Raw genomic sequence first — 27,203 nt, 5'->3', positions numbered from 1 at the left:
TTTAAGCTGTATTTGCTAAAAATATATTTTTTAATGTCTTCAATACTCAATCTGATAAAAGTAGCCAAAATACTTTCTCTGTTATGCTAGCTGGATACATAATAGAGCAGGAAAAGTTGCTCAGGAGACATTTTGCATCGACATCAATGAATTACACAGTAAAAAATAATTCTACAGTCATTCTTATAGCTGAAAAGTCATACAGTCTGTGACATTTCAAATGAGATAATGCAGTCATCCCTCTTTTTGTCCAAGTACTTCAGATTATGATTGCATTAAGTGATATCCAAAGGGTCTGAAGTTTCAGTTTTGTTCAGATAAAAACTCTGAATAATCCTTCAAGTTACCAAAAAGTGGCAGTAAATATTGCAAACATAGGCTTGTAAATATTTATTTTTTTTTGCTGGCAGGATAAGAATAACTCAAAGGCAGACATTGTCACTGTAATTTCAACATCTAAGTTTTCAAGAGGTGGAGCATCAGGAAAAAGCAGCTAAAACCACAATGAGTAAATAGAAAACAATAAAAAGTTACAAATTATTTCAGAGATAAAATTTGTATTTCAATTAAACTACTTATTTCATCAAGGATATTTGAAATTAATCTCCACTTGAAATCTGTAAATATGACTGGATATCTTTCAGGAGGATAGGCTATACTGCAATGAAAAGGTATAAAGTTGAATCCCATGATAAAAATCTATGAACAGTTCTATACAGAAGTCAAAAATAAAGGATCATAATGACCCCTTCTGAACCCAGAAACTGTGAAACTACTATCACATCAAAGGAATTTTCAGTAATTTTTGTTTTGTCTTTCTATATCTTGTAAAAACATATTTAATATCATTAAAACCATTTAAATACAGATTTAAAGATTTATTGACTTAATATTAACAAATTGAGATGAGTTATTTATTTGGGTAACCCCTAGAACTATCGCCTCTTTCCAAGAACACAAATATTACTTGGGGTAAGACCTTAACCACATCTTGCCTTTTCAAATTATTTCTATTAAAAACAAAATAAAATTAAAGAACAGGAACCTAGTAAATTTGTAAACTGTATGAAATAATATAGTCTATAGTCATAGTCCTCCAAACCAATAAAGCAGAATTCTGAACAGTTTTAAAGTAGCAAGAATTTTGTCTTCACCATACTACTAAACACAGTGTTAAGTATGAATCCATTGACATATACTTCACGTTCAATGTTTGTAGTAATGTGTATTGGGGGGGGGGGGGGGGAGCTTTGTGGACTAATGGACTAATAAAATGCCATTGTGACTTTGTGGAGTAATGAATAATCAAGATTTTATTTTAGTTTTAAATCAGAAATAAGAAGAATGAAATAGTTTTATAAGAGTAAACGTTTTTGTAAAAAAACTTTCTTTAGTAAGTGCAACTGAAAGAATTACCTGCTTTGACTGCAAATTTTGCTTTTTAAAAAAAGAAAAACATACAGAATCAGCTCCACAGTTTAAATTTGAAGACCCCTGAATAAGGCAGCTGGTTTAAGCGAACCATAAGAGAGACATATCAACAATTTCTTTTTACCCTGGCAGTCATGGATATTAACTGAGTATCAAGAAGGAAAAAAAATCAATAAAGTAGAATAAAGAAAGCACATCGACTGTTATATGTAAATACAGGTGACAGCAGAAAATATAGATCATAATATATAAGAATGTAAACTGCAACGAATGATGAAAAAAATCCTTTTTTTCTTTTTCATCAGAGTTGAAGAAAGAAATAACAGTTAAACTGTAAAAAATGGAAGATCCTAAGTACAGGAACAATATTATATCTGTTAACTTACTAGGATTGCTTATTTGTTTCAGTTTAGATCTTGCTTTGTACAACCCAAAAACTTGTATAGAATTGTGGGGTTCTGAATCTGAATCTATATGTATTGAAGCAATATCTAATTTCATACATGCAAAAAAATATCCCAGACAATATTCACAAACACATTTTTATTAAAGTGAGAAAAAGAGAACAAGAATACGAACAAAAACAAAAAGAGAGGGAGGGAAGTAAGAAGGCAGGAAAGGAAGGAAGGCAGGAGGGGCAGGAGGAAGGGAATGCAAAATGATTCCTGAGCTGCACATGTTACCAGGAGAAAAGCTAATGAAAAGGATGTACTGAATAACAGAGAACTGAAGGTTCTAACACAGTTCAGGACTTTAAAATGTGGAGAACAAATTAATGCACTTATCTGGATCTGAAAGCTTTTAATGTAAATTTTCTTTAGAAAGTTAAACCAAGGAGTTGTAAAGCTTTGACATATACATTTGAGAATTACCACAAAAAATATTAAATATATGATGAGGAATTTTTAACATATCCAGAAAATGTTAGTGAGGAGTATAAAAAATATCCAGAAAGTGTAATGACTGGAGAAATAACGAAGTAAACTGGGGAGAATAGCTGAGCTCAATATGAAAGACAGGATCTTGACTGGAATCTGAAAATACTTGTACAGAGTCAACACCTGACTTGAAATTAATTTACTGAGAATTAACTCTTCACAAATCAGTAAGCAAAAGAATATTGATATTAATGCTTGTGTAATATGAAAAAAATAACTTTACAGTGTATACATGAAAGAATAGAAAAATGTGTTTAAAATGAGGACTAAATCAGAGACCTACAGCTTAACAATGGAGTGCTTTCACTTCACACACTCTTTTTCCAAAATAAGTGGGTTAAAAAACAGCAGTCAATGCAAATCAGTGCAAAGCCTACTGTTTGCCAAATGAATGATACAAAAACTGTAATAATCTGAAAATTTTGTGAACATTTTAAAGACTGTGAGCAGTGAGAGTGCCAGTGATAACATTAATTCAGGGAAGTTTTTTGTAGAAACAGCAGTAAATGTTAAATAAAACTGAGTGTCAATGTAATTAAAATAAATAAATATTGCTGTTTTAAATCGTCAGTGGTCAGTAGTACAGTAGCTGAAGTGTTCAAAGAATGAATGTGAAGAGTGTTGAAATGAAAGCCACATGAAAGGAAGATAAACAGAAAAAAATCTCAGACTTTATGGACTTATAGGCAAAGAATATGTCAGTTTCCTTAGGAAAAAAAAAAAAAAACATAGTAAAGATACAGAGTTTTCAGGAGCAGTAGGGGAAATACATTCTTCATGATTTAAAAAATGTTTATCACTTGCCTATATTATAAAGGAAAAGGAGAAAAAAAAATAGTAGAAAGTGTGAAAAAAAAGAACACAGCAAAACCTAGAAGTCCCCAGCTGTACGTTCTTAGGAAATTGTTCTCTCTCAAAGTAGATGTTAAAGCAGGAACTCGCCAAAGTATGTGAAAATGCAGTACTCAAGAGTGGGAAGGAAGATAGAGTGAGTAAAGCTGAGATACAGTCTCTAGTTCATTCCAGCAAGCAATAGAAAATAGAAAGGGAACACCCTCTCCCCAAATTAAATGAGTAAACCAGAAAATATCACACTTCTGTAGGGACAGACATCTAAAAATTGTTGCTATGCCTTTTGGATTAGTAGGAGTCTGCAAAGTATACTAGAAAGTATACTATACCTCAAATATTCTTTAAAGAAATCTTACTCACAATGATACAGCCAGGTGTATTGGCCTTGGACTTTGCCTACACTAAACTACCAGGATCTCAGTCAGTGCTGGCTGCAAGCCATTGTAATTACATCACTGTAGAATTATGTCTGACTGAATGAATGTCTGTTGTTTTCACTGAACATTTTACACCCAGCTAATTTAGTGAGCATAAATCTAAGCAGTTTCAGGGAGTTACAGGGTTTGATATATAACTGTTATCGTTTAGCATATTAGTGGAAAGTAGTTCAAAACATTTAAAAAACATTATTATGTTAAACTGCTAAAAGAAGACAAGCATTTTTAAGCTACCCAGTTTGAATTGATATTTTTATTATGCAGAGGCATATAATATGTAATACTGATCACATAAATGCAAAATGAAAGGGCAATCTCAATTATGAACAATCACTGAACAATTGAGAGAGGAATTGCTGGGACAGAATAAGCTTTGCAAGATTTCATTGTGTCTTTTTTTTGTAATGGCAGGTATGTAAAAATGACCAGTTTCAGATATTAAATATTTTGGTGGTCTGAAAGAAGTTATTTGTATAACAGATTATTATCTTTCCTACATTGAAATCTTCACAGGTTGGTTTAAGTTTTCTCCTGGAACATTGCCATATAAAGCTCATGGTCAAGTCAAAGCACATGGCATTTACAATTACATTATATGAGGTAGGAATGAGATACTATAACCTTGCACTACTTAAACAATCTTACATGTATCTGCTATCAAATTTAAGATACTTTTATCAAGTAAAGTATGGCATTATAGAGTGGAGAAATAGGTCTTCATTAATGAATAGCAGAAAAATGACAATATGTAATCGTGAAGGAAAAATAATAGCAATAATTATGTTTATTGGGTCTTTTCATCCATCAGACATTGTTATTCCTCTTGAAAGGAATGGAATGAGTATATTCTAAGTGTCTGTATTTCAAGAACTGTTAAATAGAAAGATATGAATTCCTTAAACAACAGATTGTCAGAGACTAGGAAGATATTCTGTGAATGTGTTACTAAATCTTCACTCATATTTTCACATGCTTTCTTCAGCAGCTTAAGATACTGAACAAAGAAATACTTTTCTGTAATTCTTCTGGTACTTTTTTACTCTTTCTCTGAAGCATAGTTGCAAAAATGGTGTAGAAGTTGCAGAACTACCACTTATAATTTAGATTAGATGTTCGTATAAACAGAATAACTGTGGAAAAAGAAAATCCACCAAACATTTATGTAATCTGCCAAAGGTCAGTGACAAAGCTTGGAGCAGAACATAATTTTCACACATTGAGAAGTAATCTTTAGCGATATCAATATAGTTCCTTTTATCACGTTAATACTAACAAGTTTTTTTTTGCAACATTAGCATGTACAAAACCAAGTTGTAATAATATTTGCATGTACAGAGCTTCCTAAGTAATCCGTGAGAGTCCATTTAATTAGCCACTAAATTACCATCAGAAGACTCAAGTAATTATCAGTTTTACAATGTTTCTGGGGAAAACTCTTATCTGATTCTCAGCAGATGTTATCGACTTGATTGTACTGACTTCGCTGGAGTTAACACTAGTAGACACCAGAGAGATTCTCAGGTTATGAAAACATTTAAGTACCTCCTTAATTTTAAGCAAATGAATAACCTTTTTGACTTTGTTATATCATGTCCTTATAGGACTTCAGGTTGTTGTCATGATGGATATTAATGTCTTCTTGCATTGTGCAATCAGAATACATGGACTTTGTCACTAATGATATGGGATGTTATAAGTGAATGGTCTGGCTTGGGGCTTGTTAGAAAACCTACACACACTGACACACTTGTCCCACAGGCACCCCACACTTGTGGATCCACCCCCTGAATACTTGCACAGGCCTTCTCCCCACCTGATACTCCTGCATGGACCCAGGGTCTTCTACTTGCTAGCTGGTCCACCTTGAGGTTTATTAGTGAATACACATGCATACCCACATTGGGGAAAATACAGACACTCCCCTCCTAGCATCCAGCACAAGGCACATGGTCTGTGACCTGCAGTCCCACTTCAAGCACCAGTGCTGAGTCCCTCCCTCACCTCATACCAGTCCCTCACAGTATATGGTTTTCAGGGCACACACTATTCATTACCAGTCCAATGGCTGGAGGTTTTAAGACCCCCACTCACTACACAGTGAGTGTAGCAAGTGTTAGCTTGCACAGAGACCCCACTTGCTCAATTAGTGTGACTGACCAGGTTTGTTTGTTGTCACTGTCTCCAGTTTAGCTTTTTGGTCAGGTTTGTACTTCTGTTTGTTTGGCCTCCTCCTTTTCCTTATTCCATTTGACAAAGTCCTTGATCAGATACACCTAAGGGAGAAGACATTCTCTCCTTCCACACACTCTTGCAAAACAAAACTGATGAAAAGAGTTAAAATCTGGTCTTGTATAAATTCTTCAAATATTTAAATTGACATTTGCCATACATTGTCACCAAAATTAGGTGTTTATGTTATTCTTCCAGATAATTGTATTTCTTTTTTGGACTTCATAAACTTTTACAGATTACATACATGAAACAGAACCAAAATTTATATCTGACTACAGGTGCTGTCAGCAAACAGCTGGGCAATAAAATGTGATCTTTCTGAGAAATTTGAGATTGTAATGTATTGATTTTATCTGTCCATTTGTTTGCCTGTATGAATTAATTCTATGATTATGCTTGTCTTTGTTAAGAGTATCATCATCCATAACAACTCACCAGAGAACATGCTACATTGCAAAAATATGTAGTAGTACACACTTACATCTTGGAATGAAAATATAAAGCAATTACCTTCATGTCAGAAAAAGTAACATATGGACTGACCTCCGTATGTCAACATTTTTCCACCTTCCACCAGCAACACATGTAGTTACAAATGCCTTTGAATCTTCAAATTTAGGAAGCAGAGATATGGTTTAAAATTTGAATTAAGAAGTTTAATTTTACCAGTTCATCCACTTATTCTTATTTCCTTGTCTTCACTCTGATCCAAAGCCAGGGAAGCAGTTCAGTGACTATTATCTGTTGCTGTTCTTTCATGTGGTAAACAATGATACAACCAGGAACAGTCTGAGGAGTATCAAGAAGGACTACAGAGTCCTGGGAGAAGCAGTAATGGACTCTGGAATGTAGGTACTTCTGTCATCAATCCTCCTGGTCAAAGGGAAGGACTTTGGAAGGACCATTCAAATTTGGTAAATCAACAATTGGTTATGGGACTGGTGCCACAGACAGGGGTTTTGCTACTTAGACCATGGGACTCACTTTGAGAAACCTGGTCTACTGGGGGCTGATGGGATCCATCTGTCAGAGAGAGTGAAGAGCATCTTCAGCCATAGGCTTGCCAAGCTGGTGAGGAGGACTTTAAACTAAAGTTGCCAGGGGAGGGGAACCTCAATCCAAACATAAAAAGGAAGCCTACAAAGGGTAGAAGCAAGGACAGATAACCTGAGAGGACTACAGAGAAATTGTCTGAGCAGCCAAGGATCTAGTTAGGAAAGCCAAAGCCCTGATACAATTAAATCTGTCCAGGGACATCAACAGCAACACAAAAAGCTTTTATAGGTACCTCAGTGATGAAAGGAAGACTAAGGAAACTGTGGGCCCTCTCTGGAAGGCAAAGGAAGAATTGGTCACCTTGGATATGGAGAAGGCTGAGGTACTCATTGATGTTTTTTCCTCAGTTTTCACCAGCAACTGTCCAAGTCACAGAAGCCAGGGACTAGGAGATTGAAGAACCACAATTGAAGAAGATCAGGTTTGATGTAAGGAACCTGAAGGTGCACAAGTCCATGGGATTTGATGAGATGCAACTGCAGGTCCTGAGGGACCTGGTGGATGAAGTGGCTAAGCCACTACCCACCATATCTGAGAAAGTGTGGCAACCGATGAAGTTCCCACTGACTGGAAAGGGGAAACACAACCCTCATTTTTAACAAGGGAAAAAAGGAAGACCTGGGGAACTACAGGCCAGTCAGTCTCACCTCTGTGCCCAGCAAGATCATGGAGCAGTTTCTCCTGGAAACTATGCTAGGGCATATGGAAAATAAGGAGGTGATTGGTGACAGACAACATGACTTCACTAAGGGAAAATTGTACCTGACAAACTTGGTGGCCTTCTACAATGGGGTTACAGTGTTGGTGGATAAGGGAAGAGTGACTGAGGTCATCTACCTGGACTTGTGCAAAGCATATGACACTGTACCACACTACATCCTTGTCTTTAAATTGGAGAGTCATGGTTTTGATGGATGGACCACTCGGTGGATAAGGAATTGGTTGAATGGTCGCACTCAAAGAGTAGTGGTCAATGGCTCTATGTCCGAGTGGAGATCAGTGATGAGTGGCGTTCCTTGGGCGTTGCTGTTGGGACTGGTGCTGTTTAACCTCATGAAAATTAATAAGGCTAAGTGTAAGGACATGCAGCTAGTTCAGGGCAATCCCATCCACAAATACAGGCTGGGCGATGAGTGAACTGAGAGTGGGAAAGACTTGGGGGTTTTGGTGTGTGGAAAACTAACTATGAGCCAGCAATGTGCTCTTGTAGACCAGAAAGCCAACCGTATCCTGGGATGCATCAAGAGAAGTGTGACTAGCAGGTCCAGGGAAGTTATTCTGCCCCTCTACTCTGCTCTCGTGAGACCCCACCTGGAGTACTGTGTCCAGCTCCTGGGCCCCCAATATAAGAAGGACATAGACCTGCTTGAGTGGGTGCAGATAAGGGCCACAAAGATGATTAAGGGGCTGGAACACCTCCCCTGTGAGGACAGGCTGAAAGAGTTGAGGTTGTTCAGCCTAAAGAGAAGGCTCTAGGGGAAACCTTATAGCAGCCTTCCAGGGGGCCTAGAGGAAAGATGGGGAGTGACTCCTGATCAGGGAGTGTAGTGATAAGACAAGAGGCAATGGTTTTAAACTGAAAGAGCAGATTTACACTAGCTAAAAGGAAGAAATGCTTTACTGTGAGGGTGGTAAAACACTGGAACAGGTTGCCCAGAGAAGTTGTGACTGCCCCCTCCCTGGAAGTGTTCAAGGTCATGTTGGACAGGGCTTTGAGCAACCTGATCTAGTGGAAGGTGTCCCTGCCTATGGCAGGAGGTTTGAAACTAGATGACCTCTAAAGTTCCTTCCAACCCAAACTAATTTCTATGATTCTATGAAACTCTGGGGGAATGATCCAGCTGACATCACAGTGTTTCAGATGAAGCAACCTATCTATTCTGCTATGTCATGAGCCTACTTCCTTGTTCTTGTTCAAATTCAACTTGTATTAATACTAGTTGTTCTTCCAATCTTCTCCTTAAAAGCCTTACATTTCCACTAAAAAGTTAGCAACACCTAGGAAGTGTTACATGTTATAGAACATTGCAAAGAATTAAGGATCTTTATTTGGGGAGTTATTAATTTAAGTTTCTAGAAAGATTATACTTACTTTATCCTTATACCTAACATGACTCAGTATATCTCTGTTAGTTTAAGGTTAAAGTTCCTTCATAGTTGCATAAACTTAAATGGCAGTTGCTGGATTCTGAGGTTAATACAAAAGAGTAATTGTATCTTCAAGAATTAAACAATTATCGGAAACTACAAGTCAACTTTTCAGTGTTTAGATTTGTGGCATTCAAACAGCATCACAGCATTTTTTGAAACTTAGCTATGAGGTTCCCTGGTTTAAAGCTCATCAACAGAGCTTTAAACTAGACTTGAAGGGAAGGGGGATAGTATCAGGCTTGCCTGGGACAAGCTGTGGGATGACACACCAAGGTTAGAGGTATGGGATGCTAGTGGGGGCCCTCAGCCTGTTGCTCTGAGATGTGCCAGGTACAGTGCAACACACTTGAAATCTTATGGAGATGAGCCAGGGTGTCCTGAGATAATAGGAGCCAACAGGGCAACTCCAGTGAAATACTTCAAAAGAATCAAGGGATGTTCCTCTGAGAAGGCAACACAGACAAAAACCAAGCTGAAGTGCCTCTACACCAATGCACACAGCATGGGCAACAAACAGGAGCAGCTGGAAGACACCATGCTACTAGAAAGCTATGACCTAGTTACCATTAGTGAAATTTGGTGGGATGAATCCCATGACTGGAGTGCAGTTATCAATGGCAACAAGCTGTTCAGAAGGGACGGGCAACAAAGGAGGGGCAGAGGGGTTGCCCTCTACATCAAGAAATGGATAGATTATGAAAAGCTGTCTCTGAAGAATAGCCATAAGAGGGTTGAAAGTTTATGGGTAAGGATTGGAGACCAAGGCAATAAAGGGAACCTTGTGGTTGGTCTTTACTGCAGGCCACCTGATCAAAAGGAGCCTACTGACAAAGACTTCTTACTCCATCTACAGGAGGCATGGTGCCTGCAGGCTCTCATCCTGCTGGGGGACTTCAACTACCCCAACATCTTCTGGAAAAGTAGTACGGCAAGCTGTAGGCAATACAGAAGACTCCTGGAGTTGCATGGAGGATAACTTCTTAAACCAGGTAATAGACAGCCCTACCAGAGGGGATTGTGATACTGGACCTGTTGGTCACCAACACAAGTGAGATAATCAGTGACATCAAGATTGGAGACAGCCTGGGCTGCAGTGATCATGCACTGATGGAGTTCGCAGTCCTGAGGTATATGGGTTAGGTGAGGAACTAAGTCAGGATCCTGAATTTTAGGAAAGCAAAATTCCAGCTGTTTGAGGAGTAAGTCTATAGGACCCCCTGGGAAACTACCCTCAGAGACAAAGGAGCAGAACAGACCTGGCAGATCTTTAAGGAAGCTTTCCATAGAGCGCAAGAAGTCTTGACCTCCAGGTGTAAGAAATCAGGCAAGGAAAGCAAGAGACCAACATGGTTGAGTCAAGACCTGCTGGTCAAATAGGCATCAAAAAAAGGCACAGGCAGTGGAAGCAGGGACAGGTATCCTGGGAAGAGTGTAGGGATGCTGTCTGGTTGTGTATGGATGGGATCAGGAAGGCCAAGGCACAGCTGGAGCTGAACATCGCAATGGACACAAAGAATAATAAGAAAGGCTTCTTATGTCAGCTTTGTATGTCAGCCAGAAAAGGAAGTTCAAAGAAAGAGTTGTCATCCCCTGATGACATGACTGGCAAACTGGCAACAATAAATGAGGAGAAGGCTGAGGTACTCAACATTTTTGCCTCAGTCTTCACTAGCAACTTCTCTTCCCACACTTCTTGAGTGGATGAATCACAAAACAGGGACTGGGGGAGCAAAGTCCCTCCCACTGTAAGAGAAGATCTGGTTCAACACCACCTGAGGAAACTGAACATACATAAGTTTATGGAACCTGATGAGATGCATCCTGCAGTCCTGAGGAAATTGACTGATGTAGTTGCCAAGCCACTCTTCGTGATATTTGAAAAGTCATGGCAGTCAGGTGAAGTACCTGGTGACTGGAAAAAGGGAAACATTGCTCCTATTTTTAAAAAGGGTGGAAAAAATGACCCTGGGAACCACCAACCTGTCAGCCTCACCTCTTCCTGGGAAGGTCATGAAACAGATCCTACTAGAAGTTATGCTAAGGCACATGAAGGTCAGGGAGGTGTTTTGAGACAGTCAGAATGGCTTCACCTCTTGCCTAACCAACCTAGTGGCCTTCTATGATGGGGTGACTACAACAGTGGACAAGAGACCTATGGATGTCATCCATCTGGACTGCTGTAAGGCCTTTGTCATGGCCTTCCACAACATCCTTCTCTCTAAATTGGAGAGATATGGATTTGATGGATGAACTGTTCCATGGATGAGGAACTTGTTGGATGGTCAGAGGGTACTGGTTAACGGCTTAATGTCCAGACGGAGATCAGTGACAAGTGCTGTCCCTCAGGATTTGGTATTGGGACCGGTGCTGTTTAACAACTCTGTTGGCAGCATGGACAGTGAGATTGAGTACACTTCAGCGAGTTTGCTGATGACACCAAGCTGAGTGGTGTGGCTGACATGTTGGAGGGAGGTTTACCATCCAGAGGAACCTTGACAGGCTTGAGAGGTGGGCCTGTGCAAACCTCATGAAGTTCAACAAGGCCAAGTTCAAGGTCATGCACCTGGGTCAGGGCAATCCTAAGCACAAACACAGGCTAGACGATAAGTAGATTGAGAGCAGCCCTGAGGAGAAGGACTTGGGGGTACTACTGGATGGAAAACTAACTATGAGCCAGCAATGTGCACTCACAGTCCAGAAAGACAACCGTATCCTGGGCTGCACCAAGACAAGTGTGACTAGCAGATCAAGGGAGGTGATTCTGCCCCTCTACTCTGCTCTTGTGAGACCCCACTTGGAATACTGTATCCAGTTCTGAGGCCCCCAACATAAGATGAACATAGACCTGTTTGAGCGGGTCCAGAGGTTGGCCATATGATTGTAGGAGGGCTGGTGCACCTCCCCTCTGAGGACAGACTGAGAGAGTTGGGATTGTTGGGTCTGGAGAAGAGAAAGCTCCAGGGAGACCCTATAGCGGCTGCCCAGTACTTAACAAGGGCCTACAGGAAAGATGGGGAGTGACTCCTGATCAGGGAGTGTAGTGATAGGACGTGGAGTATCAGTTTTAAACTGAAAGAGGATAGATTTGGATTAGATATGAGGAAGAAATTCTTTACTGTGAGGGTGGTGAGACACTGGAACAGGTTGTCCAGAGAAGTTGTGGATGCCCCCTCCCTGGAATTGTTCAAGGTCAGGCTAGATGGGGCTCTGAGCAACCTGATCAAGTTGAACATGTCCGTGATCATTGCAGGGGGGGTTGGACTAGACGACCTTTAATAGTCCCTTCCAACCCAAACTATTCTATGATTTTATGATTCTATGAATTATTATCCTAATGCTACTTAGTTTGTACTGAGTACTCTAAAACACTTACAGTCCAGCTTCACTGCAGTGCAGTATTATAATTATGAGACAAAAATGGATACAACCATGAAAAGAATAAACAGGATCCAAAATGAGATATCATAAAATGAAGGTGAAGATAGTAAGATAGATAATTATTAATGTTACTGCATGAAATAAAGTTTTATAATTATGCAATTCAAGTTTGATATAAAGTTCTAGTCACTTGCATTTATGAAAGATCTGTTCAAACTGGAACAAGTGCCAAGAATAACTAGTAAAATTATTAAGGAATGAAAATTGGCAATGTGAGAGGAAACTTAAAGACATTGGCTTATTTAGGTTAGGAAAAGAAAGGTTAAAAAGAGATATTACTGCTGGTCACAGAAAAAGTGTTAGGATAAATTCCTTAGGATTCAGTCTGGGTATTCAAACTAAAAACAAAAAAATAAAAGTGAAAACAGGAATAATTAGCTATTGGAAGGTCCCTGTACAGCTATAAATTAGATGCAAATAGATCTTAAAAGACTGAAGAACAAACTTTCAGTAGAGGAAACAGGAAAAAAAAGTCAATTAGGTTGCAAAAGGGAGTACACGCTAGAAATATCTGCGTGCCGCAGAAAATAGACTTCAAACCTTTTAGTGCACAGATTCTATATCCCTGTTATGCCTTGATGGGGTTTAGAAAATAAAACAGGTTTTCCTGAAAATTTACCTGGATTGACGATATCACCAGCCTTTCCAGTTTCCCAAAATTTAGTGCAAACATACTTCTGGGCTTCATAATATTGAGAAGACAAAGGTATTGAAATATTGATAACCACAGTCTAAATCAGGGATTTCCAGTGTTTGACATAGAACTTTTTAGAGTCCTAGTTAGAGGTGAAAATGTCAGGATTTCCTGTGTCCCTCCTGCAAGGCCAGAACTCAGAAATTAGAAACATAGCATAGCATAAAATAGAACACTATAGAATAAAATATCATAGAATAGAATAGCATAGAATATTTCAGTTGGAGGGGACCTACAACAATCATCTAGTGCAACTGCCTGATCACATCAGGGCTGATCAAAAGATAAAACATTATTAAGGGAATTGTCTAAATGCCTCTTAAACACTGACAGGCTTGGGGCGTCGACCACCTCTCTAGGAAGCCTGTTCCAGTGTTTGACAACCCTCTCGGTGAAGAAATGCTTCCTATTATCAAGTCTGAATTTCCCCTGTCACCGCTTTGAACCATTCCCACGCATCCTGTCACTGGATGTCAGGGAGAAGATCAGCAACTCCCTCCCCACTTCCCCTCCTCAGGAAGCTGTAGAGGGCAATGAGGTTGCCCTTCAGCCTCCTTTTCTCCAAACCAGACAAACCCAAAGTCCTTAGCCACTCCCCATAGAACATTCCTTCCAGCCCTTTCACGAGCTTTCCGCCCTCCTCTGGATACATTCAAGGACCTTCACATCCTTCATAAATTGTGGGGCCCAGAACTGCACACAGTATTCAAAGTGAGGCTGCACCAATGCTAAATACAGATGGATAATCATCACTTTAGACTGACTGGTTACTCTGTGTTTGATGCACCCTAGGATGCGGTTTGCCCTCTTACCTGCCAGGGCGCACTGCTGACTCATATTGAGCCTGCTGTTGACCAGCACCCCCAGATCCCTTTCTGCAGGGTTACTCTCAAGCCACTCCCCTCCCAATTTATACTTGGGTCCAACGTTACTCCATCACAAGTGCAGAATCCAGCATTTGGTCTTGTTAAATTTCATGCCACCAATGATTGTTCAATGCTCCGATTTATCTAGATCCTCTTGTCCCTCAGGAGAGTCAACAACACCTCCCAGTTCGGTAACATCAGCAAACTTGTTAATGGCATATTCAACACCTGCATCTAGATCATTGATAAAAATATTGAACAGAGGTCCTGCTAAAGCATGGGGCACTGGACAGTTCTGTCAGAAATGTTATCAGCCAGTGATCAGAAACCTTTGGGACCTCCAATCCTGAAATTAATACATGAGTGGAAATTCCAGGGTCTTTACCAATTTTACTCTTGTGTGTGACTGTACTACTGGAAGCTGTTGATAGTGATACTGTAGCACAGTTGAACAGAATAAAAAAGGGTGCTGTATTAAAATACGAAAAAAAGAAAAAGATAGGGAACCACAGCTAGAAAAAAACTTTTTATGAAAAAGGGAACCCACTGATTATGCATTTTTGATGAAATAGAAAAAGTGCTAGATTTCATAGAATCATAGAATGTTTTGGATTGGAAAGAACCTTAAAGATTATCTAGTTCCAACCCCCCTGCCATGGGCAGGGACACCTTCCACTAGATCAGGTTGCTCAAAGCCCCGTCCAACCTGGCCTTGAACACTTCCAGGGAGGGGGCAGTCACAACTTCTCTGGGCAACCTGTTCCAGTGTCTCACCATCCTCACAGTAAAGCATTTCTTCCTTTTATCTAGTGCAAATCTACCCTCTTTCAGTTTAAAACCATTGCCCCTTGCCCTATCACTACACTCCCTGATCAGGAGTCACTCCCCATCTTTCCTCTAGGCCCCCTTTAAGTACTCCAAGGCCGCTATAAGGTCTCCCTGGAGACTTCTCTTCTTTAGGCTGAACAACCCCAACTTGCTCAGCCTGTCCTCATAGGAGAGGTGCTCCAACCCTTCCACGATCATCATAGCCATGAGCAGTTGGAATTATTAATATATAGGGATGGACTGCTTCAGGAATTATTCTCTTCAAGTATAATTTTTTTTTCTGGAATCACAATTGTTATGACTAATAAGAATTTTACTTCAATAGACAAAGTATGTGAGTGATGGAATATATATGCCATGTGCAGTTATTACATGCAAAAAAATAGAGAAAGAAAAAAAGAAAAAGGAAGGAATGATGTAAACAGATTTTAGAGTCCTCATGAAAAAAGCAAAGAATGTGTTAATAGTGATGAAGAACCTGGTACCAGTAATATTGTAGAGGCTCTGAAAATAAACAGGACGTAATTAAAATAAAATAAAACTTATTTTTTGGTATAATCAATTGGTACTCCAGCAATCATCATAAATGACAGATCCAAATGTCCATGAGAGGAAAAAACTATTACTGCACAATCAATTCAATACCTTTCTGGGATTTAAAAACTATCTAAAATGCTCAATCACTTACCTAAAAATTGAGGGCTCTCAACCTCAAAGAGTTTCCTTGGGTGGTGTCCTGACCCAAGGAAACAGAAAAGAGATTGCCAAAACATTCAAGAATTTAATCAGATTTGTAAGTCACTTAATTTAATTTTGAGATTACATTTTATATTTTATGCAGGTCAAATTTTTACAAACTATCAAATTTATCTAAAGGAGAAATCCTAAATATCAATTTAGTCACATTCTTAGGATCATGTGTAATTTTAAGGATTATGTGTAATTTTAGTCCTGTTTGTACTCAATTATTGCTGTATACCTTAGGGGTTTGAGATTACAGTAACATAATTTAAGCTGTAAGAGGTAAAATTGCCAGAAATATAAACATAAATGTTAAAAGATCTGAATGTCTTGAGAGCACTTATTTGAAACAATCAATGCATCAATATCTAAACCATTTTCCCCTATGTTATGCAATTATAAACATTCAGTTTGGATGCTAGTTTTACTGAATATTCAAGGTTTTGACAGAGGTGAATGTCATCAGTCATGTCAACTAGCTATAGTTTGTGCATATAATTATTTTTACAAAAAAAATGATTTTCACAGTCAGTACTGAAAATGTTACAGGGTTAATATCGATTTCTGATAGAACAGGTGAAAGGACAGCTGTGACATAATGGCTTAACTTACATGAGTAGTTTGAATTTCATCAATAAAATGGAAAGCATCTAGTATGCACATGACTTAAATCTTTGAAAATGTGGCATGTTTCAGGACTAATACTATACAGGCCAAATACTATATATCAAAGAACCTTACCTTAGAAAGGTTGCAGTATTACATTTTATTTATTAATATGTTTTTAATCAGGAGATATTAAGAGTGAGTATAAAAGTATATTTATCCATGAAAAATGCATGCAGAAATTTATCAGAGAAAATTAAAGCAAATTGGTTTTTAATCTGACAGATTTATATTTTTTAACTAAGAAGAACTCTTTGTTAATAAAATGAACATAAAATGAATTCATAAAATGAAAGAGTAATATTTAAATTTTTTCTAGGGTAATGCATAAGTTGTCTTTTGTCTGCGCTGCTTGGCTGAAGAACAGAAGTTTGGATTAGTTTCCTCAATTTTCATTAATTTTCAGCAATAGAAATTCCAATGAAAGAGAATGTTGGAGATTAATGCAAGAACTTTGAACTAGAAGTAGATAAATGTTTCCCATTTCCCATTAACAACAGGTAGTTTTTGTACCTCTGCATATATAAGAATAAGCAGTATTATTACTTTCTGTGATAGCAGGTTTTAGAAATAAAATTTGAGAAAAAAAATAACAGAAACACTTCCTCATGCCAGAATACAAATTCTTCACTGTTCTTAGAAATTCACCAAGTATCTGTGGTTTAATTTTTAGTTGACCTCAATAAATTATGGATGACAATGCTAGATAAATATTTTTGTTAAGAAATCCTGAAGAAAATGTCTTGAGATTTAGATGTATGGCTTACAAATCTCTTCATGCATTATTGGTTTTTTTATCTGGTTGTTTTTTTAATCTGCCTTTGTTATATATTTATGCTTACTTTAAAATCAGAAACTAATACAAATAAGAAATTCAATATACAAGATACCCTTTTTGTTCCTTTCTAAAGTTCTCAGCTATGTGTAGAGTCTGTTTCATTTTCTATCAATTACTCAGTCCTTTGTTATCATAAAAAATTAATGCTGGTGGAATAATAAGGAGCTCATTTTATCTTTATTGTTGTCATATCCTTTTAAGAATATTGGGATGGATGAAATCTCCTAGAACTTCATTGATAAAAGGTGGTTTTTGCTCAAGACAAGGTGATTCAATCAATTTATAACCTTTGCTAATATACTTCCACCTGGCTCATGCCACTACAGATATTTATCTGGATTATAAATCAGAAAGAAGTCTTGAAGGAAATAATGAACTCTTGTTTTGTTTCTAAATTTTGCTAAACTATAATTACAGTTACATTTTGCAGACCATGTTTCTTTGTGGTAAGGTTGCAGTTTGGGGTTTTTTTGGTTTGCTGGTTTGTTTTTTTTTTCATTTATAGCTAACACACTGTAAGTCAGCATTACCCTTACAGCATGCACATACTATCTCTTGCATAATATTTATCTGTACTTCTTATGGACTTTATAGATTTATCCCTAGAGCTTCTAGGGTTTAATATTTTATTTTATTTCCAGCATTATGCCTTACACAATGACTATGGGAAACAATGTCAGAAAACTTTTTAAGGAGTAAAAGCTCCCTAACTCCAGACTGATTTTCAAAGCAGTCAAAAAGAAGAAGGAAAAACATTCTGAAAGTTCAGAAAGCCATGTGATCACTGAAAAAACTGTACAGAACTTGCATATCTCAAGAGGTTTCTGAAAATTTCTCTTATCATTGTTCCTTTTTGCTGACACATGTAATAAGGATATAAGTTCTTTTTGGAGTGGTTCTAATTTCAAAAGGTTCATGACAGGAATAACAATGCCATAAATATTATAGGATCACAGGAAAATTCAAAGTGGAAGTGACCTCAGGAAGTCATCTGAATCCAGTGTCCTGCTTTAAACGGGACCAACTCTGAGGTCAGACAAGGTTGCTTAGAGCTTGATCTAGTTGGATCAAGGTCTTGAAAAGCCCTAAGGATAGAAACTGCATAACCTCTCTAGAAAACCTGTTCCACTGACTGATTATCCTCTTGGAGGAAAAGGGTTTCTTAGAAACCCTCAGATTTTTTGAATTATAATCGGATCCTCCTTTTTCTGGTTTATGTCCATTGTCTCTCATCCACCTACCTTGCACCACTCAAAGGATCCAGGCTCTCTCTCCTTGTTGACCTGTCTGCAGGTTTGGGGAGGGGTCAGGGACATGGGGAGGGAGTGTGGCCTGCTATTAAGTCCCTCGAAGTCATCATCTGGTGAAGTTGAACAAGTCCAGGTCCCTCAGCCTCTCCTCACAGGGCAAGTGCTCCAGTCCCTCACCAGCTTGGAGGCCCTCCACTGAATGCACCCCAGTCTATTGATACCTTTCTTGAATAGAAGGGCCCAAAACCAGAAAAAGTACTGTAGACATGTTAAAATGAGTGCCAGGTAAAGGGGAAGAGCCATTCCCCTTGATTTCCTAGACATGCTTGGTACAGCCCTGGTTGCTGCACACTGCTGGCTCATGCCCAGTTTACAATCTACCAGCACTCTCAGGTTCTTCTCAGCATATCTGCTCCCCAGCCAGTCAGGCCCCAGCCTGTCATTGCAGGGAGATCTTTCTTCCCAGGCACAGGACTTGGTATTTATCCTGACTGAATTTCATAAGGCTCCTGGCAGCCCATTCTTCCAGCCTGTCCAGGTCTCTCTGGATAGCAGTTGTTGCCTCAATCTTATTTACTGGTTACCCAATTTGGAGTCATCTGCAAACCTGATAATCAGGCATTCCATCACCTCCTCCAGGTCATTAAGAAATAAGTTAAATAGGGCGGGTCCCAGGATAGACCCCTAGTGTACCTCACTTGCTACTAGCCCAAGGGTAGAGTATGACCTCTTAATCACTACGTTTTGAGCCCAATCTTCCAAACAGTTCTGTATCACACTAGTCATCCTACTGTCTAGACCATAAAATCCTAATTTGGATACAGGAGGAGCTGAGGTGACTGTTAAGACTGTCATGTGAACGGGGTGAGATAAAGATGTTTTAAATCAGTGACTACACTTCAAAAGAGATTTTCTCAAATGACTTGTTTGGTTAGAGAAGAATGAAGAATATAACACTGATATATTGATGTCATACAATTGAAAAGTGTGTACAGTTAACAGTAACCTAAAATCGTATTCCCCTTAAAAATGTTCCATTAACTTCCACAGTAGTAAAGTACATCTATAAATTCAAAATTTTTGTTTTAGTAAGATAGATCTTTATACAGGCTTTTAAAATGGGAATACTTGTGAGATGAGATTGTTCATACCTCCAAGAGCCTTCAAGGCCTCCCTCCAAAAAGTATACTTGAGCACAAGTATAGTGAAGACAGGGTAGCCTGTCTTTTTGTTAGAAGCAGCAGGAAGGCCAACAGGGCAGATGTTCTAGTAGGAGTCTACTATAGGCCACCCAACCAGGACAGAGAGGTGGATGAAATACTCTATAGGCACTTAGGAGAAATCTCACAATCGCTTGCCTTTGTTCCTGTGGGAGACTTTAATTTCCCAGACATCTGCTGGAAACACAATGAAGCAGAGCGGGACCAGTCCTGGATATTTCTGGAATGTGTGGGAGATAACTTCCTGACACAGCTGATGAGTGAACCAACCAAAGAATGTGTCTTGCTGGACCCCTTCTTTGTGAACCACCCTGCAATCAGGAGGAGATAGTCAGTGACCTACTGCATCACATAGACATATACAAGTCTATGGGACCGGATGGGATACACCCAAGGGTGCTGAAGGAGCTAGCTGGGGTGCTAAACAAGCCGCTTTCCATCATTTACCAGCAGTCCTGGCTGACCGGGGAGGTCCTGACAGATTGGAAATCGACCAATGTGACGCCCATATATAAGAAGGGTCGGAAGGATGATCCATGAAATTACAGGCCTGTCAGCTTGATGTTGGTGCCCGGGAAGCTGATGGAGCAGCTCATCCTGAGCACCATCATACAACACGTGCGGGACAACCAGATGATCAGGCCCAGTCAGCATGGGTTTATGAAAGGCAGGTCATGCTTGACAAACGTGATCTTTTTTTACGATAGGGTGACTTGCTTATTGGATGAGGGAAAGGCTGTGGACATTGTCTACCTTGACTTTAGTAAGGGCTTTGACACCATTTCCCACAGTATTCTCCTGGCAAAACTGGCTGCTCGAGGCTTGGATGGGCACACGCTTTGCTGGGTAAAAAACTGGTTGGATGGCCGGGCCCAAAGATTTGTGGTGAATGGAGTTAAATCCAGTTGGCGCCGGTCACAAATGGCGTCCCCCAGGGCTCGGTTTTGGGGCCACTCTTGTTTAACATCTTTATTGATGATCTAGACGAGGGGATCGAGTGCACCCTCAGTAAGTTTGCAGATGACACCAAGTTGGGTGGGAGTGTTGATCTGCTTGAGGGTAGGGAGGTTCTGCAGAGAGACCTGGCCAGGCTGGAGCGATGGGCTAAGGCCAACTGTGTGAGTTTCAATAAGGACAAATGCCGGGTTCTGCACTTCAGCCACAACACAACCCCCAGCAGCGCTACAGGCTTGGGGAGGAGTGGCTAGAAAGCTGCCAGTCAGAGAGGGACCTGGGGGTGTTGATTGACAGCTGGCTGAACATGAGTCAGCAGTGTGCCCAGGTGGCCAAGAAGGCCAATGGCATCCTGGCTTGTATCAGAAATAGCGTGGCCAGCAGGGACAGGGAAGGGATCTTACCCCTGTACTCGGCACTGGTGAGGCCGCACCTCGATTCCTGTGTTCAGTTTTGGGCCACTCACTACAAAAAGGACATTGAATTACTCAAGCGTGTCCAGAGAAGGGCAACGAAGCTGGTGAAGGGTCTGGAGCACAATTCGTACGAGGAGCGGCTGAGGGAACTGAGGTTGTTTAGTCTGGAGAAGAGGAGGCTGAGGGGAGACATCATCGCCCTCTACAGCTGTCTGAAAGGAGGTTGCAGAGAGCTGGGGATGAGTCTCTTTAACCAAGTCACAAGCGATAGAACAAGAGGTAATGGCCTCAAGTTGCACCAGGGAAGGTTTAGACTGGATATTAGGAAGTATTTCTTTACAGAACGGGTTGTTAGGCGTTGGAATGGGCTGCCCAGGGAGGTGGTGGAGTCCCCATCTCTGGAGGTGTTTAAGAGTAGGGTCGACATAGCGCGTAAGGATACGGTGTAGTTGGGAACTGTCAGTGTTAGGTTAATGGTTGGACTAGACGATCTTCAAGGTCTTTTCCAACCTTGATCATTCTGTGATTCTATGAAAGTCCTTAATAACAATATTTTCTATTCATTTCAGCCTTATGATTTGGATGCTTGAATTTAAGTTTTAATGCTTGTTTGTACTTGGGTCAAACTGTTCAGCAGCCTGCAGGAATGTTCCTGCATTAAGCTTATTAAGGAGAAAAACGTAGTATGATCTTTGGACATAAACTATAAAGTTAAGCAAAAGGTGTTTTCTGTGCAGGAGACGTGAAACAGGCAGAGCAGTAAAGAAAATGCATTATGATAGGTTCCAAGAGCAGCATTATATATAAATACACAATTAATCCCTTCTTATTTATAAAGAATTCTATTAAAGAAGAAATAGTATCCCATAGGCTTCAATTCCTCCAGTTTTATTGATGTTACTACATTAGCTCTTCCTTTCCCTGAGAACTTTTTTTATCTTCCTCTAAAAGACACAAGAATATCTGCTAATGAAAATGCTGTTGCAGTTGTGCACCATTAAGTACAAGCTTATAAATTTTAAAATTGAAGACCAAAGAATTCAAGTATATGATTTCTATTTCTCTAACATATATACGTTTGCTTAATAAAATATTGAAACAGAGCAATAACAACAGTTTTCCCCACTAACATGCAATATAGATAAAATTAAAATGTATGGTCATAACAAAGCCTGCATTGAGGCAGACCTGCATGAAGAAAGAAGACCAAAACCATAGCGTATGATTCCAGCTATAAGAATTTATCAAATTCACTAATATTTTTGTATTTTTGAAATATAATGCCACTTGTACTCCCTTGTAAAAGTACTCTTGCCATCACAAAGTAGCCACATTTAAATTCCAATGCCAAGATAAACAATAAAAAATATAAAAAGTTTGGCAGCAACAAACGTGTACTTAGCTTTTCTTTTGGGGTTCCTAATAATGGTCATTAGGAAAACCTGCTTAGGCCTGAAGATAAGGAGAAGCTGTATGTGAGAGGCCTTCTTTAAGTGTAAAGGTAGACACAAGATTCTTGTCTGGTGATTAGTTGAGCCGTAAAACACAGTTGTCAATAAGAGAGCATGGTAGTAAAAATGCAGACCCAGTACACTCAGCATCCCAACTTTATATGCTATAACTAAAGAATAAAAAAGTTGATCAGACCAGAAATACATAGAAAAGATCACGTCTATTCTGTGTATTGATGATTAGTGCAACGATACTGAAGACAGTAAGACCAAGTAAGCTCCAAGCTTGATGTACCTGATCTAGTGGAAGGTGTCCCTGCCCATGACAGGGGGTTGGAACTAGATGATCTTGAAGGTCCCTTCCAGCCCAAACTATTCTATGATTTTATGTACCATTTCATCAACTGATGCTAAGTTCTGCAGAGGTCAGAGCTCAGATACATGATCATTCCATCTATTGCTCATTTTATCAAGTGGATGTATCAGTTAATTCAGAGTTTATTTCATAAGTCTTTCACTACCTGATTGCTTGTCATAGCATTGAAAGGTGAACAGACAATTTTTGCAAATAAGCTACATTTATTAGGAACTGTGAGACATCTGCTTCCTGAAAAGTAGTTATTGGGAAAGACAACAGAATTAAAATAGAATAATGCAGAAAGTAGTATTTTTTTATTAGAAGAAATAAAATACAATGTATAGATTAAATAAGCAAGATCAATATTTAAGTTGCAGTCATGTTCTGCCACAGATGTTCCTCATTAGGAATAGTGAGCAGTTTAGAAATTATGTATATCTAGATAGATGTATGTGTGTGTGTGTATATATAATGCTTCTAAAGTACAAATTACAATTTTTGGAGTCATTGATACATTTGTAATATTTTAAATAAAACAAAAAATCAGAGCATTAAACATCCAATTTCTCTATTGTCTTTAAATAATAGTTTAGCCAACATTAATACCTAATTCACAGAAGAGAAGTTAATGGAAATGAGATTTTTCAACATAAGACACTATATAAGTTCTGTGAGTAAAATATTAAGGGAAAATTCATGTTCAAGTTGTCTTCAAAGAAGAGGTATTATAGAAGAATAAGCCTCTGATTTCTCTAAATAACTTAAGCAGAACTGTGAAGACAAAGCAGAAAAAGAAGGTACCATACCACAAAATTTCATTAAATCCTACTAGTTTTCTTTGTCCCTTAAATCAGAAATTATAAAATGCTATCAAGAAGTGAAACAGTCAAGTTTCCTTCCTCATCTATCAGTTTGAAAGGAACATCAGCCTCTGGATACTTGCTTTGTTTTGTTTTCCCAGATGATACACTTAACTCTATTTTAGGTCAAAGAAAGCATAAGGAGCTGTTCAGCAGACACCAGAGTTTTAAAGACCCAGAAATTATCCATACAATTTGAAAAGGTTTTTCCCACCATTTCTCATTTATTCCATTTCCCCCAATCCTAAACAATTTAGACATTTCAAATTAGTGTTTTCAAGTGGAAATAAATATTTCCTAGACTGATCAGACCATCATACTCTACCATATTTAAATTCCAGACCTGATTCTCTCCAATTATTTGCATTCATCTTTCTGATGCATTTTACTTCAAAGAGACTAAACATGAAAGTAAAATTAATCAAGTGCAATAATATTTGTCGAATTTGGCCCTTAGAGAACACGTTATTCAGGCTAGAAGTGCATAGAACACTAAAGAGACAATAATGTAAATAATAGTATTCCTTTATGTGATAGATTTTGAAAAAATGAAGATGTAAGATCTTTCAGTCTAGAGCATGCTCTGAGGTAAACTGCATCTGCTGAAACTCTTTCCTCTTTGCACAGAATATTCAAACTGTCAAAAGGAAACAGTCCTTTCTTCTCACGGGATAATTTAATTGCATGTATGAAGTGGTGGTGTTTCAGCAGAAGAGATTAACAGCTCACTTATTTCCAGTACAACAACTGGAGGATAGAAGGCAGCTAGACAATGGGAAATGTAATTGATTTTGTAAATGTAGAAAACTTAACCAGATTTTTCCACATTTTGAGTAAACTCCTCTTGATGTAGGGAAAGATGAAATATCTGCTTCCTCTCCATCTCCCTGTCTGATGAACTTGGCCCTTTGTTTTCCTTGCTCTTATAACAAGTTTTCATATTGATACCGGAAAAAATGTTTTTTTATTTCTATTTAAGCAAAAGGTTGTTCCAAACAATTTTTTTTCCCGTTTCAGTTTGTCACTGAAAAATAGGCATTATTTACACCTCAATCGGATGTAAAAATTAAGTAGACCATATTTCTTAAATTTTTGCAGGTTTTTAACATCATCTACCTTTTCCACTTCATGCTTTACTTTTTTTTTTTTTAATACTTTCTTGTCATCCTGAGTATATATTTTATTGGTTCATATATTATCTGAAACATTTTCTAACTAATTTGCATGAGGTGTCCATCAGGGGGCACTGAGAGAGCACACAGCTCCTCAGCTCATTCTATCCAGAATATAATGTGTCATCTGTGTGGCCATACTACTTTCAGATCCCCTTAAGTGTCTTATGCTTGAAGCTACAAATCAATCTTGTAAGCATTGAGGGTGTGCACAGATCCCTGAAGGTAGGTTTTCAGAGACACAGTCAATGCCTACTTCAGCAACTTGGATTTACAGTAAATTTAAGCCTTAAGGCATCCAGTGCAGAAGTAAACAGAACAGCATAAGCCAGTAATACACTAGAACAATAGCACTAATATAATTTCTGCATTTTTCTAGATAGCAATATGTGTTAGAAAACAGGTTCTAGATTAGAGCCCTTATTTCTTATTTGTAGTGTTCTGAATATTCCTTTTTCTTTTCATGACTTTCATATCCAAATCAAATATCCTCAAATGAATTCATTTGAACTTCAAATAAAACTGGTGAAATTTTCTGAGACCTAGAATAAAATAAAGCAGAGTCATTCCATAAGATGTTCTGTTTGCTGGAACAGATGCTTGATATTATGTCTTTACCCAAAAATATTTATCTAAATTATGGATATAGTTTTTCAGAGAAAAGTGTCCTTAAAATACAGGTGTTTTAAACAGATGAAAGACATTTAATGAGAAGTAGAACTTTTAATGCATACAATGCTTTACAAGACATATGTTTATTTTGTTAGTTTCATGCCTGGCATTTTTGTTAACATTTTACATGTAATGAGTACTGTCTTTGTTCCTGTTGAGAATGATAGAGAACATTATATCAAATGTCTCTTTGAAAGAAAGGAAAAAATACGCCAAGAACTTCTGAGCTTAACTGCTAAATAAAAACTATAAGGAGAAAAATTCTCAGACTTCTGAAATGATTGTATAGAAGCTTACATTACTTCACTGAAATGAATATCCATTACTTGTCATCATGTTTTCTGAGTATCTGTGAAAATCCACTTTAATTGGGTTCTCTGATATAACACATATCACACTAACAATTGGTAGAAAACCTGGAAATTTATAACAAACAGATCTAAGAAACCAAATCTCAGAAAAGCCTTAGGTTTTGCAAACAAAGCTGGAGGCTTTGTTTTGAGGTAGCAGTATGCTTTTCTGAGATTGCTGTAAACTGGCTGATCATCCACAGGGAAACTCAGTCCGTTATGGGACTGTCATGAAAAAAAAAAAAAAAAAGATATTTTTCTTGTGATTTTCCTTTTAAAACTGTGGTAAGGAACACAGTGACCAAATCTTTTCATTTGTTTAAAGGTACGCACAACTTGATAGTTCATTAATTTCATTCACTTTTATTCCTGGCTATTGTCCTGGTTTTATATGAGAACACTGGAGTTAAAATTGTTGTTGATATAAACATCCCTAATAAGAAAAAATTGAATCCGTATATATTTTAAATAAATCATTTTGTTTGCCTGTTGTTTTCTCTTTTCATGTTTTTTTTGGAATGTATTATTAAGGTTATTAAAAAGTGCATTACCAGGAAATATTCACTGTATTGAAAAATAAACTGTGGTTGGTACTTTTTTAATATTCATGCACATCAAAAGAAAGTATTTACTTTCTGCTCAAATTCACAGAATCGCATATGCATGAAGATACTATACTGTCTTCAAGGACATTCATTTGTGAACAAATCAAAAAAGAGGAAATATGTAAAAAGAATGAAGAACATCGCTGATCTCCAGAGGTACGTCCTACCTTAATCTTCAGCTATGAACATGATTTTTGTGGTAATTACCTGTACGAAGCAAAGACAACATAGAAACAAAGACAACTCCTTCATTTGTAAAATCATAAATTCATAAAACCTTATACAGATTTTACATTTTTCAGATTAAAATATAGTCTTTTAATATGTACAAAATGTTTTGCAAAACTGTTTTTCAGGAGCCTGAAAAAAACATTGTCTTCCATCTCTGAATTCCTCTTTCCATAGAGACTGAACATAAAGAACACAGAGATAAAATTTGGTGCTCAGCTTGTGATTTTAATAAAGCCATAATATACAAAATAATTTTTCACCACATATGCACTTGGATGCACTTGATTGATTAGAATGAATCATCCTTTGAAGGCATCCATCTTTTTTTATTAGCCATGAAGGGAGTAGAGATTCATCACACTTTAGTATTCTAAAAATTAAGGAGATAATTAAATCTGTTTATGCTGTTTTCCTCTATTGTCTCTGCTGAGATTATTCATGTCACCTATTTTAGATACTTTCCTGAGTAGACATGATTGTCTTTTCTTATTATGCA

The sequence above is a fragment of the Strix aluco genome, chromosome 4 (genome assembly GCF_031877795.1).
Source record: "Strix aluco isolate bStrAlu1 chromosome 4, bStrAlu1.hap1, whole genome shotgun sequence".
NCBI lineage: Eukaryota > Metazoa > Chordata > Aves > Strigiformes > Strigidae > Strix > Strix aluco.
Note: the sequence above shows the minus strand (reverse complement) of the source record.